We start from the raw sequence: 20,730 nt of genomic DNA, 5'->3' as shown, positions 1-20,730 counted from the left end.
TGTTTTAAACAATTGTTTCAATATTAAGGAAAATAACTGTGATATTCTTGTTTTAGCCATTACGATGCAGCCATACTGATCTTTATAAAATTAAATGGCACATCAAATTTGGGCAAAGTCTACAGTATATTTCTGTAAGTCTCTCCCCACTCATTGGAAACACACAAACACACACTGACCCACATACACACACAAGATAGAAACCATGTCAGTGTGCGTCTGTACAGCTATTCCCCTGTATTTCCCATATGTTGGTATAACTGGGCATAGCTCCATCTTCTCCACACAAACACACACAAACACACACACACACACACACACACACAGTCTGTCTCTCTGCACACTGGCCTGCTTTTCATCATGTGGCGCAGTGTGTCGTCAGGCTCGGCTTTGACCTTGACATCAAAACCGCAGGTGCGAGACATTTCCCCTGAACTATCAGTTTAACCTTGGAACAGCCGAGAGCAAGAGTGCAAGGGAGGGAAAGATGGATAGGAAGAACCGTAAAATTCATTCTACCCAAAGAAGCACCCAATTTTACCAAATTTAAGAGCAGCTTGGATTTTTTTTTTAAGTCACATGATAATTCAACCATACGGTGGTATAAATCAGCATGGTTGGGTGTGTGGGAGTATGTTAAAATGTGTGTGTTTTGTGACAAATTCACCAGAATGGCTACAAATGGGGGAGGAATGGCAGTAGTAGCGTATTGAGCCCTCCTGCTCAGGAATGCAGCGAGCCCTTAGAGAACGGAGGAATTTGTTTAAAGAGCGCTATGAGACTGTAAGACTATTAATACACTACTTAGATCCCCCCTAAATAACACACACACACACACACACACACACACACACACACAGGGCAGTTCTTGGTTAAACTGTACTCATGTCAAACACACTCGGTGATCTCAGTATCTCAACCTTCCATAAGCCCTGACTGATTTGTTTTTCTGTAACAGCAGTTCTCTCAATAATCCATACATTTTCCATACCCGTTATCCTACACAGGGTCACGGGGAGCCTGGAGCACATCCCAGGGAACTAGGGTCAGAAGGCAGGGGACACCCTGGACAGGGTGCCACTCCATCGCAGGGTACAATCACTCACACTCACACAATACAGACAATTTGGAAACACCAATCAGCCTACAGTGTATGGCTTTGGACTGGGGGAGGCAACCGGAGTACCTCAAGGAAACCCCCAAAGCACGGGGAGAACCCCAAATTCCAGAAGTGCGAGACAGTATTTTATGCTGGACGCTCCACACAAATAAATTAATATATATATATATATATATATATATATATATATATATATATATATATATATATATATATATATATCTACACTCAGACATGTGTGAGTCTCCAGTGCTTTGTAATTACAAGTAAGAGGTAAAGCTGTATGTTTTCTGACACGGGAATTAAGCATTTTAGACTTTCTCTATAACATAACAACCTGCATTTTATCATCTTACTTCAAGAGAAAAAAAAATAGTGAGGAAATTACTATAACGCAAGTAATGTACATAATGTAATCTGCTATAATATAAGCAATAACATTAACTAACTTGTTTTGCAGACATCCCAGAACAGTAAACGTAACTATAAATGGATAAAAATTATGACGTGCCAAAACCAGCATCGATTATTTTCCTATTACAACGCAGATTGTGTTATTTTATTACTTACATATTACATAGTATCAGTACTTGCAACAATTCAATACAAGCATGATGAAATAAATGTGTGTGTGTGTGTGTGTGTGTGTGTGTGTGTGTGTGTGTGTGTGCGTGTAGGAAAAATAGAGTGGTGAAAGACAGTCGAGGAGCTTAAGGGAATGTTCTTTGTTTCATCAGTGTAAAAGCTTGATTTTGATGGAACAGGCATCCCTGAGTACAACAGACCACTTCAGCCTGTGAAGCCACTTTAGCTATTGTGAAAGCGAACATGAGGACAAAGCACAGTACTCATGGTGAAGTGTAGGTGTGTGTGTGTGTGTGTGTGTGTGTGTGTGTGAGTGTGTGTGGCCTCATGGCTTCTACATGAGGTCAAAGTCATGTGGAATAAAAAAAAGAGAGAATCTTTCAGTTCTGTTAGTAAATGTGCATTTGAGTGTTGTTTGTCCTCACTGGAGTCCTCATCTTGTTTTAGAATAATCATCACAAGCTTTAAACCTGCTGTCTGTCAGAATCCGTGCGTTAATCCGTAAATCTGCCACACACAGTCGTGAGGAAAGTGTCACACAGAAACACACAGCAGTCTGTAACAGGGATTAGCATGTACAAGTTTGCATCCCCCAGGATATACAGAGTCAAACAGAGGCACACACACATACACACACACACACACACACACACACATATTAAACACACAACACAAGCTGCAGTGTGAGACGGGACACAGGAAATAGAGGACTACTAACAGTAAAAACAGCCACACTGAACAAAATATACATTTTTATTACAACCTATTAACGAAAGCAAACACACACACATGCACACACACACACACACACACACTCAACATATGCGAGAGCAGTGAAGAGGCATGAGAGAGCACCAAATCTCTCTCTGAGATCACACAGCATTCAAACACTGGAGCAATTCAGTCCTCTGTCATTCATGCACACACACACACACACACACACACACACACACACACACACACACACACAGAAATTCCTGTCACAATATTCCCTTGTTGTGAGTGTACTAACACAAGTGACATCATCACAAGCCCAATCACCACAAAATGGGCTCACAGTTAACTTAAGATGATGCAGTGTGTGTGTGTGTGTGTGTGTGTGTGTGTGTGTGTGTGTGTGTGTGAGAGAGACCTATTGAACTGGATGTTTCTGATAGACTACAAAGTGCTTGTGTAAGTCACTCTGCATAAGGGTGTCAACTAAATGCTGTATGTAAATGGTAAACGTGTGTGTCATATGTTTACGCACATGTTTGTGCGTACCACTAATATTTATGCATCTGCATGTGAACGTCCCACAGAAGTCCTGAAGACTTTGGACCGGGTCTGAAACATTACAGTGTTACAAAGCTCTGATAGTTACAAAGCTCTGACACTGGAGACCCCTTCCAAAAATGTTAAATAAACACCTTAAGGAAAACTTCATCAATGTCAACAATGATATTGTTTTTAAAATTAGGCTCACAATCTGAGGAGCTGTTACTATAGAAACGTTAAGCTACAAGAGAGAGTGCATTAATATAGACCCGTGATTTACCATGTAGTCAGAAAACTACTGTCAGAAATGAATCAACACCTTATGACCAATTCAAATAATAACATAATGTGGTGAAGTTGCAGAATCAACCGAACATGGTTTATGATTTAGCCTCAGAAAAAGAATGACTACATCAGGAAGTGCCTAGATAGAAAATCGATACATGGTTTAAAATATGAGATGCCATGAAGTTTAGGAAATGTTTAGACAAAATAGACAAAAAGTACGGTTGTAGATTCAAATATGAATATATTATGAAAAATTCAAACACCATTCACACTGTACGTGCGTTCGGACAGGCCTAACACACTCAGTCTAAACTTCCGTACACTCAGACAAACTTTTTTGGGTGACGCCAGCCCTTGGCATTTTTGGTTTCTCTTTATTATTTACTGTCCCGCTTGTAAATCCATTTTCTTCTGGGGGGTACAGTGGCTTAGTCGTTAGCACATTTGTCTCGCACGTCCAGGGTCGGGTTGGGGGTTTGAATCCCGTCGCGGCCCTGTGTGTGCGGAGTTCGCATGTTCCTCCCCCAGTCCAAACACATGCGTTATAGGCTGATTCTCAAATTGTCCTTTGTGTGTTCATGGAAGTGCGATTATGCTCTGCAATTGGTTGGCACCGCATCCAGGGTGTCTCCCGCATTGACCCCTGAGTCCCCTGGGATAGGCTCCAGGCTCCCCACAACCCTGTGTAGGATAAGCACGTCTTGACTTCTGTTATTCCACCAAGGCAGGGTCACTCAATGAGCTAGTCAAAGGAACTAACAGAGTTACTCTAGATGAATGGAGAAATTTGTCCTTTTTATTGCTCAACTCCTACACAAGTACTGCGTGTCAAGATAGGGAAAAAGTCAAAAATTGTACATTAAATTTACTTAAATGTGGCTTGTTTCTGTGCACTAACATTTACAATAGCAGCACACAAAACGTCATCATAATTAGTTTGACATTCATAATACAAATTTAGTAAACTAGTAAATCAAATCAAATAAAAGAATAGAGCGGAATAGAAGAGAGAACCCATTTATAAATCAAGTGACCCCACATAAAAAAGTCTGAAGACTAATACACCTGGCCAGAATTTAAACGTCAACGCACGGTACAGGATATAACGTCTTTTTCTCTTTAGTGCTATCCAGAGACAGCCGCTCTGAAAGACAAATGTCTGCTCATGTCATTGACAGAGAAGAGGAGAAAAGGAACCCTGGCTTGAGCAGTAACTGACCGAACAGGCATCAAAGCCTTCAGGAAAAGAGACGTGACGACAGTTATAACAGGATTGTATTTTTAACTGGCCGAGTGAGGACTGTATGGTGAGCTGGACTTTACACTCGTGCTGTTTCAGCTCACGAGGTGAACGATTTCGTACTGGGTCCGGCTGTATCTTGAAAAGAACAAAGCAGAGATGCTGATCTACAAAGACACGATCGGATCAGACGTAGTGTGAAAAACACTGACCATGTAAGGTCCTGTGTGATCTTTTGTTTTAGTTCTAAAGTGTCGATTACAAACAGATGACTTATGAGGCTTAACTGTCTCCCATTTTGTTGTGTCTGAACTTTTCATAGACATTACAATTATCTTTTACGTGTGCTTTTAAGACTAAATATAATGGAAATGATTGGAAATGAAAATCTTCAAAAGAGTTAAAACAATAACAATGCGTGTGGTCAAGCTATTTTGTATAGTTACATAAAACGCTGGCTCTAGCCTTCCTGAATGAGGTCTTACGGACGCGGACGTGGCAATGATACAGCTCATGCATATTGCAAATTTCATCTGATGCTTTGCTTTCTTAGAACTGGGAAAGGATAAAAAAAAAAATAACGTTCTACCTCATGCCCTTGTGCGTCATTTATGACTTTAATTCAGTGTGCAGCTTTGGTTAGTTTTGCTCTTTCATTCTGAAACTGCATACTTTATGACTGGATTCTGAATACAAATAAGGAGTGACACGTTTCAGTGTACATGTTTAGATCGTATCTGAGACTCTCTCATAATCTGCACCATCTCTCTGATCTCTGATCTCCCGAATCCAAGAAAATGGTACACGGTTTGTTCAGTGCATTCCTTTTGTGTATTAATATCACTGGCTGGTGTGCTCAATCAAAGTCAGCTCATATCCGACACTGTGCTCTTCACCTCTTCTTCAGTTTATCATAATCATCTTGCTTCAAGACACATCACATCCTGTGGTTAAGATTCACAAGACGAGTTGTGATCACCGATTGCATGAGACTAATGCTGTCTAACCTGTCTAAATGAGCTTGACTTCCTGTTCTGAGCATGAACATGTGGCTTAAGTTTCGCAAACTAAGCATGGTCGGGCTTTTGTGTTGTACGTATGAAAAAGATACAGCTTATTGATAGAGTGCAGACGAAATTCAGAAAGCTTTTCGTCTTTATGAAAAAGTCGTGGTTTACGTGTATAGAAATTGAAATCTGGGTGTGTTGTACTGCGAAATGTTATAAGTGATATAACAGCAGTGTACTGATTATTTTATTGGGTATAAGCCAGTGCCTTGCTGTTCTCCCAGTCACTATTTTTGTGGACAGAAATAAAAGAGTATGAGCAGATGTGGTTAGTCCAACACAAGGTATGTGTATTTAAAAATGTGCCAGTGCAGTGAGATTTCCAAAAGCATTTTGGTTCCAAATTGCATGTGCATTACTTTCTCATCCTTGCTTAGTGCAAACAAAATTGTTACATTTTCTGGCATAGATTTTTGGACATATATTACCTTAAAGAGAGCGATAGAGAGGAAGAGAGAGAGAGAGAGAGAGAGAGAGAAGAACAAGACAGGCTTGTGAGACTGTTTATAGCTGTTATAATGTAAAACATAACGCAAACTAGCTTATTTCACATATGTTCCACAATATTAATTGTACGTAGAAATAGATAAAAAGTATGTGTTCCTCAATAATAATAATAAAAACTTAATCGATGGTACATTGCTGTGGTATAAAAGGAATAAAACCTTTTGTGGTGTGTCTCAATCAGCTCCCTAGTAGTCAGGGCACTGCTCAGGGAGTCGGCCATTTTAAGGGCTGTCAATCACGAAATCCTTCCAGTACACCGGAACATTCACGCCATGAAAAATCCCACAATGCACTGCAAAAACCAGGGAGCATCGATGCTCACTATGTTTCCTAACTGGAAATGATATCATGATGTTTTCTGAGGCGGACGAACTCTCAGCCAACTTCGTTTACAATTGTAAGTAGTTTGTTATCATTGTTGTAGCTCTCAAATGATTACTTACGTTAGCATTTGACATTCTATATACAGTTTGTTTGAGTCTAATGACTTTTAAGTGTTTAATGATTATTTTTTTTTAAATCCACTAGCTTGCCTAAGATCCTGCTTGACTTACCATGACAGAAATATGTGAGATTAAGCTAAAAAAATTTATAGTAGTTATGTTGCCAGAAATTGATTTATCAATGTCCCAATGTCTAATGAGCCAGGGTCCTTACCAGTGTCCAAACTCATGTACACAATATACTGATTCATGACCTAGGGAGCTAGGGAGGTGATCTAGACACACCCATGGTGTTCTAGGAAAAGATTTGGTCAAAATGCAACGTACTGGCACACATCATTCAATCAAGGTGACGTCAATCAAGGTACACAAGTGTAAGTGATGTCTAAAACTATACATAGACGTAAAACCTATAATATTTATTCATATGTTTTAAAAAAAAAAAAGAGGAGCTAATCTAATTGGACATCTAACCACAAATCTCGCTGCTGTATTCATTCAAACCCTCCCACATTTACATTCCCCTTCACCTGCGTTAATGGTCATAAAAATAGAAATGCTGTGGCATATTTTAGCCTTCTTGATACAATCATAAACATAGAGCCAGACTCACTGGTCACTCAGCACACAACAGCATCAGCGCATTTTGAATGGCATAAGATGAATCCCAGGAGGAAGCCTTGTCTCTGAGGATGGGAGGAGCAGGAAACAGATCTTTTTTTTTCTCAAGATAGAAAATGAGACACAGGATTTGCGTCATTCTGTTTATTAACAAAATCATTGCAGAGTGCCGCCAATGTACACCCTTTCCCCTAAATACTAAATATGGTTATTACACAGAAAGCGTAAAAAAAAAAAAAATCTCTAAGCTATATTTATATTAATGTGCTACTTCTTATTGCTTCTTATTGCTTATTGTTTCTATAGTAACATCTAATTCTCAGGGCCATGTATCAACCACATACTCAAAGTCTAATAATATACACGTTTTTAAAAGGTGTTGTTATAGATTTATTAAAGAATAGTCATTGATATGGTTTTCTGTAAAGAGATGTTTATTGATCATTTTCGGAAGAAGTTTCCAGTGTCAGTGCTTTGTAACAGTTAGAAGTAAGGCAGCAAGTTTTCCACCAGTGAATAAGCATTTTATGTGAGTCTCTCTCTCTCTCTCTCTCTCTCTCTCTCTCTCTCTCTCTCTCTCTCTCTCGCTCCGTCCCGTTCTCTACTAATTGCTCAGGAATTCACGAAAGAGAACCAGATTAGATGTGAGATTGGCAGATAAGGAATGACATCATCTCTTTACAAGAATATACTGCATCAAGTTAATCATGTCAGCCTTATTAACTTGATATAAACATCCCTGTAAAAATTGCATTTTTTTGGGGATGTAAAAAATTAAACCAAGATAAATCATGTCCAATCTTCCAACCTGTCATGAATGAAGTGATTCTGATTAACGCAAAATAAAGATCAGCTGTTTCTGTAGGATTTTCTTGACGTCTTCTTGGTTTCATTCAACTGCTGGTGTCATGGTGTGCAAAGTTCTTGTAAAGCATATACTTGATCTCATTGTCGAAAGGTATCAATCAGTAGAGGGGAACAAAATAATTCGCATAACATTAGATGTACCATGGAACACTGTGAAGATCATCATTAACAAGTTAAAAAATTGGGCACCACAGTGACATTACCAAGAACAGGCCGTCCATCCAATACAGATGAAAGGACAAGACAGAAACTTATCAGGGAGGCTGTCAAGAGACAATCTGGCAAGTACTGATTACTCTCTGCATGTCACAACAATCTCTGGTATTCTTCATGTATGGACTATAGGGTAGCCTGTATTTTTATCACGAAAAAACAAAACAAAACATCCAAGCCCACCTAAATTACCCCAAACTATGTGTTATGAGACCAAATGTGCTGATGAGAGCAAGGCAAAACTTTTTGGGCATAATTCTAAGAAAAAAAATAGTTTGGTTCTAAAACAAGACATTTTGTCATCCACAGCGAAGCATGGTGGTGGCAGCATCATGCTATGCGGCTGCTTCTCCTCAGCTGGGAATTGGGGCTCTAGTCAAGATAGCGGGAATCATGGATAGCTACAAATACCAATCTATCTTGGCATAAAACCGCAGGCCACAGTCGAAAATGATAAAAATTTCACATTCCAGAACAGTAACAACCAAAAGCACCGACTGAAGTCAACAAAGGAATGGCTTCAGAAGGCGAAGATCAATGTTTTGGAATGGCCCGGTCAGAGCCCAGATCTAAATCCTATCAAAAACCTGAGGGATGACTTGAAGAAGGATATGCACACAAGATTCCCTCCTTTTCTTACATCTGTGAATACATTCGCATCAAAACAGCGGTGTCTTTGATTTACGTTACGGCCTTTGCTTCCCACTGAAACAACAAACCTGATGTTAACAAGTTTTTAGAGATGAAGAAAAAACAGCATGCATTGCATTATTTCTAGCAAGAATGAAGATAACTCAAAGATGCTGTGTGTGATTTTTACACTGCTGCTTTTCTCACTCTCTTCCTTTTCTTGCCTCTTCCTTTCATAAATTCATATGCACCATATGATTTGCTTGTGGGAAGATTTACCAGAGTTATCGGACCACATGCAGTAGCATAAATAATGTCTGATCTATCTCCCTGATAACATCTTGACTCGTACCATTTGATTTGACTGCAGAGCTGCTAGTATTCATCATTCTGTTTGTGAGCTCATACAGTTACTGTTGTGTGTGTGTGTGTGTGTGAATGTCAGAAGAAACTCTGATACTGGTCATGTATTCGACTCTTTCTCTGCGGCACTCTGACATCAGTCAGATACAGAGACTGCGCTTGTTCTTACATGCTATATGGTGATGAAGAACAGCCATGCCTGAATATGAGCATGGTACAGACAGAGCAACTTTTAAAGAAAGACACTCACTGTGGATAAGAAGGTCATATTCCACTGTCTTTTTGGGGTGTTGATGGTTGAGGTTTGGTGGGAGCCATAACAACTAGGGTGCATAAAGCTATAAGCACAGGGTTGAGAAGCATGAAACTGTCCATGCAGACACACACACACACACACACACACACACACACACACACACAAACACACACACACACACTTAACTAATCTCTGTCATGATGAGATGCTTGGGCAGAGATTATGACAGCTGCCCTGGTTTATTCAGCACTTTCAAATGCTGCATGATTTTCAATACTGCATTATTCAGCAAGATGGAGGCACACAACTTTCTTTTTTTTTGCATTTATAATATAATTATGTAAACGTTGATCATGATTTCCACCACCCAACACAATTAAACATGCAAAGAATATTAACTCACTAACCTTCTGGCTATATATTACAGATCCCTGTGGGTTTCCAAATCACCCTAGATCAAACACCCCACTCTGACAAAGCACAAGGAGCTTATAAGCACTAATGAAAAGAAAATGAAACATGTTCATGGTGTAATTCCAGATTATTAAAATCATTTAATAGTCCAGAAGTGATAAAAAGGCTTTTTTATTTTATTTTATTATTTTTTTTTATAGCTTTTTCACCATTTCATTTCAGGTTTATAGGTGTATAGGACGGAGAGTGCATTGCAGTCAGGAACTGCTTACAGGCAGTGGCAATCATGGAAACATAGGTGGATGGTGTCATTTAAGGCGATTCTGCAAAAAATAATATGGTAATAAAACAGTAAAAAAAAAAAAAAAACATAACAGTACATTTTCAAAAGAACAAGACAAATTCTTATCAGGGAGGCTGCCAAGAAACCTGCAGCAACAATAAAAGGAGCAGAAGAACTATCTGGCACAAAGGATTTCTCATATTCTTCATGTATGGGAAAAAAACAAACATCCAAGCCCAACTAGATCACTCCAAACCATGTGGCAAAATGTCTTATGGTCTATTTAATTCTTACAAAGATTATGTCTGGCACACAAAGAAGATATAAAGCACGGTGGTGGCAGCATCATTCTATACAGGCTACTTCTCTTCAGATGAGAATCGAGGCTCTGGTTAATATAGAGGGAATTATGGATAGCACCAAATATTAATCTATTCTCGACACTAAACTGCAGGACGCTGCTAGACACTTGCATTTTAGGCGATTAACAGTAAAAAAACAACAAAAAGAAAACATAGTACTATTTTTATGTTGATTTGCTGCAAAGGGTTTGAATGCGATAAACCTGTCAGGGGAGCAGAAAAGACCAACGTATGTAATCACTTTCTAATTATCATCATCACCAAGTGTTAAGTGTAGGTCAGTTTTTTTCTCTGCTTTTTTTCTCTTTCATTCCGTTTTGGCCAAAGATTTTCAGTGACATCTCTAATAAATATAGTCAGCTGTGACATACACTGATAGCTTTTATTTCATTACATATAAACTCAAAACGAGAGCCCAGTCGAGAGTACGTGAGATGGGGGAAGGGGGTGGAGTTTCCAGGAAAGAGGAAAAAAAGACTGCTCTTTTGGTGTATTTTGAGTGATGACTCATATTAGCGTACCCCAATGTTAAAAAAAAAATGTGTGAAGGTAGGAAGGTCTGGTAACATAAATGATGTAAATGCCACTGGAGGTCATGGTAGTGTAAAGTCGTGTAGAGACGATTAAAATCATTATATAAGATATGCTTAATAGTGAGTAGAAGGTTGTGAGATCAAATCCCAGAACTGCCAGAGAAGGTTGAGCAAGAGCCTTAATCCTCAACTACTCGGCATTATGACTGCGTTCGGCCTCCTTTGTGAGTCATCTTGCACTGAAAACAATTCAGTAATGACTCTAAATGACTGTAAATGCACGTTATTGAGTGAACAGAGATTTACGATGGCCGTGTTCTAATGCTCTCTGAAGTCCTATTTAAAGATTTGAACAAAGCTTGCGTGAGGTGAACTACCACATAATGCAGTCTGCAGAGCTTCATTTCTCATTACTGGCAGTATAATACATCGCACTTCATTAGATTACTTGTAATCTATTTAAGCTTGGAACACTGCTGTTCATTTTGCATTTCCTTCAGGAACATCACCACGGGGTGAAAGGTTCCTCTCCTCAATAGAGTGCGTCTATTTGTGTATGCAGACAAATCACGAAGGTGCTGACGGGTACATATCCTCAGGAGAATACTACGTCCACGGCAAAATAAACATTAACCACAGGATCTAATTCAGAGAAACGTGACTGAACAAAAAAAACCAAGGGAAGACATAGACAGTCAAAATGATCAGAAAACATCTCGTAGATCATGGCTGCAGAAATAGGAAAGCAAATGAAAACCTTGAGCGGTGGATGGTATAACCCAGTCTGACCCTGTTCTAAATGATGATGGGGTGCCGTGTGTGTGCGTGTGTGTTTTAGGGAGGAGGGGTGCACTGAGGTCTGTGAGACTCTTTTGTAGCTTTTTGTAGCTTTTGGCTCTCTCTGGTCATCATTCAGAAAACGAAGTCAGCGATGAAGAAACGGCAATAGACAGAACATGCAAACATGGACGAGAGAGACCATATGTAAACTAGATTGTATGCATGTCCTTGTGAAATGAAGGCAATCAATGGAGAAGAAGAAAAGAAAAGAAAAGAAAAAGAAATTCCCACAGGTTTGCCTTCCAACCCCCATAACACACTAAAACACAACAAAACCCCCCCTAAATATAACCTCACTGAATGAAATTTGACCCTTGCATGTGCTCCCTTATGGCACGGAGGCTTGATGTTTGGAGGAGCACATACGCACACAACCTAGATGAAGGATGTATTTTATTGTTCGCTTTAAGCCACTTTCATAATATGATTATAACAGTAATCTAATATTATACATACGTGGTCTTTTATCAACACGTTTAGTCTGTGAAAAAACTTACAAAGGGAAAAGAACATGTATAAGGTGTATTACTGAAACACACAAAACCTTTACTGGACAATATACAACATACTATAGCGAAGGAAATGTAAATGGATAATTACTATTCTGTATTAATGTAATAAATCCTGACAAAGCCACTAATTGAGAAGTAAGGTATAAAACACTTGAGGCATTCTATTATAGGACAACAGGGTACTATGATGCATCTCAACACAAAGCGGTGTTATCGTTTTCCAATTAAAGCATATTCTAGATCATACTTTTTTATAATATACATCTATTTAATCACTGACCTGCTGGCTATACACTACAGATCCCTGGGGGTTTCCAAACCACACTAGATTAAACCACGCCCCACCCCCCACCCCCGCTCTGAGAAAGCATAAGGAGTTTATAAGCACTAATGAAAAGTAAATGGAAAGTGCTCGTGATGTGATTTCATATTTTATCCTGGCTCATCTAGGTAATAGTGCAGCTTATATAAGTCGACAGCAAAACGGATTTAATATGCTGACGGAAAGAGAGGGGTAGTGAGAAGGCACAAATATACTGTAACAATAAAATTTATATGCAGCGCGATGCTTTTACAGCAACCAGAGAAATGGCTGAACTAGCTTACTTCCTGTACGCTTCTTATACCACAGTGATTCGCCAACAAAAACTAATTTATTAATGTATGACACATCATACTTTTTATTGATTTATAGTTATGACTAGCATTGTGGAATGAAACAAGTTAGTTTCTTTGATCACTTATGTTATAGCAGCTATAAACAGTCATTCAACTCACCAGCCTTTAAATTGGAAGTCAATAAATGCTTTGCCTACGTCTGTTACCAAGCACTGGCACTGGAGATTCCTTCCAAAAATGCTAAATCTGAACATCTCACAGAAAACTTCACTACATCAACAGTTACACGTTTTCAATATATTTATGTGGAGCGTCGGCCATACAATTCCCTGTGTATGTTGTTACTATAAAAACATTAACATATTAGAACAACTGTTGATTTAAACATTTGCCTTAAAGCTACTACCAGTGCTACTGTTATAGAAAATTAATGAATGCTTTCTGACCGATCCGAATCGAGAATTCAACAGCGCTGTGGTATAATAACAAATGAATCTAACCATTTAGCTCATAAGATTGCAATTAGGTAATATCAATTATGTAAGAATTGTGACTATAGCTAATAAGAGCTGGAAAAGCATCAAAAAGCTTACAAGCAAAAGCAAAAAACACAACAAAATTATGCTATACTGTAGCAAGGCGTCACGGAGACTGGAACAAAACAAAGGGAAGAAAACCAATGTGACTTTTTCTTAAACACAGATTTTTTTCGGGGGTAATAATAGTGGCATACTTCCTGAGTCTGACCTACAGCCAAAACATACACGTGCAGATCTCCAGTCATTCAGGGTCTCAGTATTCACATTCCCATTATGGCTTGGTCGATTGGGCAGAAAGCCAGGTAGAGCCACAGGAAGCGGGCACGCATGGTCGAGCAGAGTCACCGCCACGCTTGGCAGGGATAATGCATGTAATATTTCTGTCTGTAAATCCCTATGCACGTTTTCCTCCACAGCAAGGGGAAAATTTTTGAACAAGTATTTATGATAAAATGTTATAATATAGTAAGAGTTAGGCTATACTGGAAGCATCTACTACTACTTCTTGACCAAACATCCCATCCATGGCCATCTATGCAAAGTCCCACATCTCAGAATCTATCCTGGCATGCAGAGATCATCCATGTTAATTCTAAAAATAGATATATTTCTATTGTCTTATTCTAGCTGACCCGCTTACAAGCACTATTCATCTCATTCTACTTAGACAGATTCTATAATCATTATTCCAAACTGTTTACCAGTTTATAAGATTAAGTATTTTTAAGAAGAAATGTAGCTAATTAGCCATACTACTTCATCCCCTTCAGTCTGAGATTTATATATACATATGTGTATATATATATATATATATATATATATATATATATATATATATATATATATATATATATATATACATACATTTTTTAAAAGATATTTTACGCCTCTTGCAGCAGATGTTAGACTTAGTTTTACTCCACTACAGTACAATACTGTTCAGCAATAGATTGTTTATGTTTGTGTTTCTGAGGGGGGATGATAACATAAGTAAGAAGTCCAGTCCATAATTAAGGTACATAATAATCCCATTTTCATGTGTTTTTTTTTTTCTTTTTTTTTCTTCTTTTGATCACATTGTTTTAACAAATAAATATTTGTATTGTGTCCCCAGATTTTTTGCAGGTAATAGTAATAGCTATAAAAATGTTGAGCAGTGCACCTTTAAGCCTATATAAACCTATTTGTGAGTAGTCTCGCTTCACTAGAGAGTATGGTAGGTTTCAGCAATAAACATGACCATGAATAGCCTACTTTAATAACAAGAAACAATTCCACCGACACGATAGATGACCAATCACGAACCTTTTCCCATAGCCTATCAGCAAACGTGTGAGAAGAACGTTTTCTTCCCACGTCCTGCGTCAAAACTCTTTGAAACATTTTCAACATTCTGTGAACATTTTTCAGTGTTACTCTAAAAATCAGTCCCTACAGGATTTTGTTTTTTTGTGATTTTTGCGGCCAAAAAGTTTTTTTGGGGTTTTTTTTTTTTTTTGCAGAAAACGACTTGAATCGCCGGCAATGCAATAGAACGAAATAGTTTCGCACGGTCTTTCGCAGTGATGTTTGTTGGTAAATGAGACCGTTTAGCTAGACTCGTGTCCGTATATCGTGTATCGAAGAGGGCTTTGGCTGAATCCACGTTGTGATGATGTCACATGACACACCTTGGCCCAAACCTGCAGAAAATCTGTGGTCATTTTGAAAAACTGCAAGCTCCACAGTCTTTGCTGGACTCTGTGTTCATTTCTGCGATCGCAAAATCACGAAATCCTGGAGGGAACTGAAAATATTATGTCACAGGATTTTAACATATTTTTTTTCCCCATTGGAAACCAGCACACACACACAGATGTGTAGAAAGCCAATCAGATTGCAACCTTCAAAATCCTGAAGGCTGGAAAAGTGCAGAAAACATAGCAGATGCTCTATACCCCTGTGGCTGAGACTCATTTCTGTGTATCTAAAAGCATCTTTCTCTGTGTATTCAGAGCACTTGAGAGCTAGTATATGCTAAAGGCAGTAAGCATACATACATACATGCATTTAAATCCAAGGCTCAAAAGAAATACTAAAAAAAGACTTTCTTACACAGCCTAAGAAGCACTGAGACACACTAAACAACTAATAAACGTGATGTAGAGGACGAAGGAGGCGAATTTGAGGCTGTTTACATGGCCATGATTTCCATGGCTCACTGCCTCATGCCTGCATTAATATTCAGATCACAGCCTCTGTTCACTCATAAATATGCTGGGTGGAGGGGTTACTGTTATCACACACACACACACACACACACACACACACACACACTAACACACACACAAGTTAGTTTCTCTATTCTGTTGCACATCTGCGAAAGGACTTTTCTCCATTTATTCTGATTGAAGGTCTGGAGAACATTCCAGAAAATTCAAAGGCTGGGCACAGAGAGAGGATGTTCGGTTGGTTACATGCGGAAGCTGTGATTGGGAAGAGGTAAATAAAAGCCACTGGCTGGCGGACACACACAAACACACACACACACACACACACACACACACACACACCCCCTGTGGAAACGGGCATTAACCCAAAACATCATTTTGACGGATCTGACTGCGTCCAGGCTTCAGGTCAGTGGGAGACTCATTCAGACTCGCACAGACCACAGACGCTGTCCAAGAGAAAGCGGAAACCAGAGAATATCTTGTATTTCAAAATGATGTGCTTCTCATGACTCTGACACGTTTTAGACTGCTCAATAACGTGCTCCATATTTATACAAAGACTCCAATCCATTTAATGGATCTCATTTTACACAAGAAGCCAAATAACCAAACAGAGATTTCTCCAGTTCTCCATCAGCTTTCTCACTGTCGACATAGTTAAACACCAGTTCAAAAACCGTTCTCATGGTTGTCATGGAGAATTTACACTTTGTCTAAGTTTGTGTGCATTTATGAGGAAATATTTAAGCAAATACTACCAGACAAGCCATCCTAGAAATCCAAAAAAGCTCAAGAAACTCCAAAAACTCCAAACATTTAATCGAATACACTAGTTATTCCTGAGTTAATAAATAAAGCAACAGTTATGCTGACAATTTTCCATGTAATGGCATATTTCCGTGTCAGAAAACCTAAAGAAATGGCTTTACATGTAACTGTTACAAAGTGCTGACACTGGAAACTCCTTCCAAAAGACATAAACAATAAACACCTCTTTACAGAAAACCTCACCACATCAACAATTACAGACATTATCATTAACCCGTTTATGTGGAGCATCTCTGTGTAAGCTGTTACTATAGAAACAGTGCCATATGTCATAATTATTAATTAATATAATCTCAATTCTCAAACACAACAATAAAATGAAAAGCGACAGACCGAAAGCTCTGAACCTGTCACCAAACGAACAATTTATTCACACCTAAACACACTGGTGACCCACTGACACCAATCGGATCTGCCTAAGGAAGCTTAAATCCTCCCTGACGAGGAGGGTTGACCTCCGCTTGTAAATCACCACAGGAGTGGGACCTGCTCATGCAGATGCAAAATACAAGCCGAAGTCCACACATGCTGTAAGAAGGTTTCACGTTGTTCTGTCTTGCATTTATACAGTACCACAACCATGAATGTGTAGTAACATCACCTTAAAAGTACAACAAATGAAAATAGAATAAAATCCCCCTCCCACTCTACATAGATAAGTTACATACAGGCAACTAAGTTGGGTTTTCCCCCGTGCTGTTCTCTATAGCGGGTCAGAACAACACGGCTCTGGGTGTGTGGCAGATGCAGACGTTCACCAGTGACACACTTCTGCCAACAGTCCCATTGAAACGCTGATAATAAACCCGGGAATAGATGAACACTCCGAGCGCCAGTCAATGCCACTTAACTGGGAGACAGAGAAGGATGGAAAGAGTGAGAGAGAGTGAGAGGATCAAAGCAAACATTCAAGCGAGCAAACCACCTCAAAGCATGGAGAGCAGGAGAGATCTGTGTAAAACCAGTAATTACCCCGAGGTCAAGGATGCACTCAATTAGGCTACAGTATGAATGGCATTTCTGTTTTGGCATCATAACAACACTGGAATGTACATTTCACTCGACATTGCTTTTCTTTGTTCTAAATGACTGTTTACAATTCACATCGCAAGCTGCAAAATCCCCAATCTGAGTCCGTAGTAAAATGTTAGAACGTAGCCAAAATATTGAAAACAGCCATTCTGGGTTTAAGGAAAACGTTATAACCCCTAACATGGTGTGAAGTGTGTAACCGGGACATGACGCAGTGTGTGGCAGACAGCGGCATCCCACAGTAACACTGCAAACATGTTAAATACACCCACATGTAGACATCCACTGTGTGTGCAGAGGGAAATGACTGAAATGACTGAATTATCACTGCTGACGCACTATAACGAAATCATCAGCTCGCTATCAGCAATTCTGTCTCAACAAAGATAGATAGATAGATAGATAGACAGATAGATAGATAGATAGATAGACAGATAGATAGATAGACAAAGTGTGAAAAGAATAGACAGATATATGGACAGTGAGACAGATGAACAGGCAGGCAGACAGATAGACAGACAGACAGACAGACAGATAGCATGTGCAAAAAAGATAGACAGAGAGATGGACAATGAGACAGGCAAACAGGCAGATAGACATATAGACAGATGGATGGATTGATAGATAGATAGATAGAAGGTGTGAAAAGGATAGATAGATATATGGACAGTGAGACAGGCAGGCAGGCAGGTAGACAGACAGACAGACAGACAAACAGATAGATTGAATTTGAAAGAGATATACATACAGACAGCAACAGAACAGACTGACAGGCAGACAGAAAGATAGAGATATACAAGCAAACAAATAAGACAGACATACTGATGCACAGACAGGTAGAAAAATGGACAGACAGACAGACAGACACACCATTCCGAAAGAGACATACAGACAGAAACAGAGCAGAATAATAGCCAGGTAGAGAGACAGAGATGGACAGGCAAGCAAATAAGTCAATATGTACTGACTCATGGATAGATAGACAGATAGATAGACAGACAGATAGATAGATAGATAGATAGACAGATAGACAGATAGACAGATAGATAGATAGATAGACAGACAGATAGATAGATAGATAGATAGACAGATAGACAGATAGATAGATTGATAGACAGACAGACACACAGATAGATAGATAGATAAATAGATAGATAGACAGATAGATAGATAGACAGACAGACAGACAGACAGACAGATAGACAAATAGGTTTCCCGCAAAAATCTTTCAATTATTGTCCTTTGCATGATACACAACAGTGCAGACAGCAGTAACACACACACACACACACACACACACACACACACTCATGCAGCATGTGAAATTGTTTCAAAGCGGCTAAATGAACGCACCGTGCTGTATCTCTGCAGTAGGGAAGATGGTTGTGTGGTGCACTAGTGTAAAGCTGCCAGCGTCCAGTCGCAGCGTGTACTGGTGTAGACTGGTGTACATTATACTGGTGCATATTGGTGCGTAATTGTGTGTATTAGTGTATACTGGTGTGTGCTGATGTGTATACTGGTGTGTATTAGTGTATACTGGTGTGTATTAGTGTGTACTGGTGTGTGTTGATGTGTACACTGGTGTGTATTAGTGTATACTGGTGTGTGTTGGTGTGTATACTGGTGTATGCTGATGCGTATACTGGTGTGTATTAGTGTATACTGATGTGTACCGGTGTGTATACTGGTGTGTGTTGGTGTGTATACTGGTGTATGTTGATGTGTATACTGGTGTGTATTAGTGTATACTGATGTGTGCCGGTGTGTATACTGGTGTGTGTTGGTGTGTTCCGGTGTGAATAATGGTGTATGTTGATGTGTATACTGGTGTGTTTTAGTGTATACTGGTGTGTATTGGTGTGTGTTGGTGTGTATACTGGTGTGTATTAGTATATACTCGTGTGTGCCGGTGTGTGTACTGGTGTGTGTTGATGTATATACTGGTGTGTGCCGGTGTGTATACTGGTGTGTGTTGATGTGTATACCGGTGTGTGTTAGTGTGTGTTGGTGTGCATACTGGTGTGTGTTGGTGTGTATACTGGTGTGTGTTAGTGTGTGTTGGTGTGTGTTAGTGTGTGCCGGTGTGCATACTGGTGTGTGTTAGTGTGTGTTGGTGTGCATACTGGTGTGTGTTAGTGTGTGCCGGTGTGTATACTGGTGTGTGTTAGTGTGTGTTAGTGTGTGTTAGTGTGTGCCGGTGTGTATACTGGTGTGTGTTAGTGTGTGTTGGTGTGTATACTGGTGTGTGTTAGTGTGTGTATACTGGTGTGTGTTAGTGTGTGTTGGTGTGTGTTGGTGTGTATACTGGTGTGTGTTAGTGTGTGTTGGTGTGTGTTAGTGTGTGTTGGTGTGTATACTGGTGTGTATAGTGGTGTGTGCCGGTGTGTATACTGGTGTGTGTTAGTGTGTGTTGGTGTGTATACTGGTGTGTGCTGGTGTGTATACTGGTGTGTTAGTGTGTCTTGGTGTGTATACTGGTGCGTATACTGGTGTGTGCCGGTGTGTATACTGGTGTGTTAGTGTGTGTTAGTGTGTGTTGGTGTGTATACTGCTGTGTATACTGGTGTGTGTTAGTGTGTGTTGGTGTGTGTTGGTGTGTGTTGGTGTGTATACTGGTGTGTATACTGGTGTGTGTTAGTGTGTGTTGGTGTGTGTTAGTGTGTGTTGGTGTGTATACTGGTGTGTGTTAGTGTGTGTTGGTGTGTGTTAGTGTGTGTTGGTGTGTATACTGGTGTGCATACTGGTGTGTGTTGGTGTGTATACTGGTGTGTGTTAGTGTGTGTTGGTGTGTGTTAGTGTGTGTTGGTGTGTATACTGGTGTGTATATTGGTGTGTGCCGGTGTGTATACTGGTGTGTGTTAGTGTGTGTTGGTGTGTGTTAGTGTGTGTTGGTGTGTGTTAGTGTGTGTTGGTGTGTGTTAGTGTGTGTTGGTGTGTATACTGGTGTGTATACTGGTGTGTGCCGGTGTGTATACTGGTGTGTGTTGGTGTGTGTTAGTGTGTGTCGGTGTGTATACTGGTGTGTGTTAGTGTGTGTTGGTGTGTGTTAGTGTGTGTCGGTGTGTATACTGGTGTGTATACTGGTGTGTGCCGGTG

General features: G+C 39.6%; 1 protein-coding gene across 1 annotated transcript in view; it reads right to left on the bottom strand.

Moving 5' to 3' along the window:
* dock10 (dedicator of cytokinesis 10) overlaps positions 1–20,730 on the bottom strand; it is a 110,921-nt gene that overhangs the window by 89,294 nt on the left and 897 nt on the right. The gene's annotated exons all lie outside the window — the stretch shown is intronic.

The sequence above is a fragment of the Ictalurus punctatus genome, chromosome 20 (genome assembly GCF_001660625.3).
Source record: "Ictalurus punctatus breed USDA103 chromosome 20, Coco_2.0, whole genome shotgun sequence".
In the NCBI taxonomy this organism is placed as follows: Eukaryota; Metazoa; Chordata; class Actinopteri; order Siluriformes; family Ictaluridae; genus Ictalurus; species Ictalurus punctatus.
The sequence above is the reverse complement of the archived record's forward strand: the minus strand, read 5'-3'. Positions and strand labels throughout refer to the sequence as shown.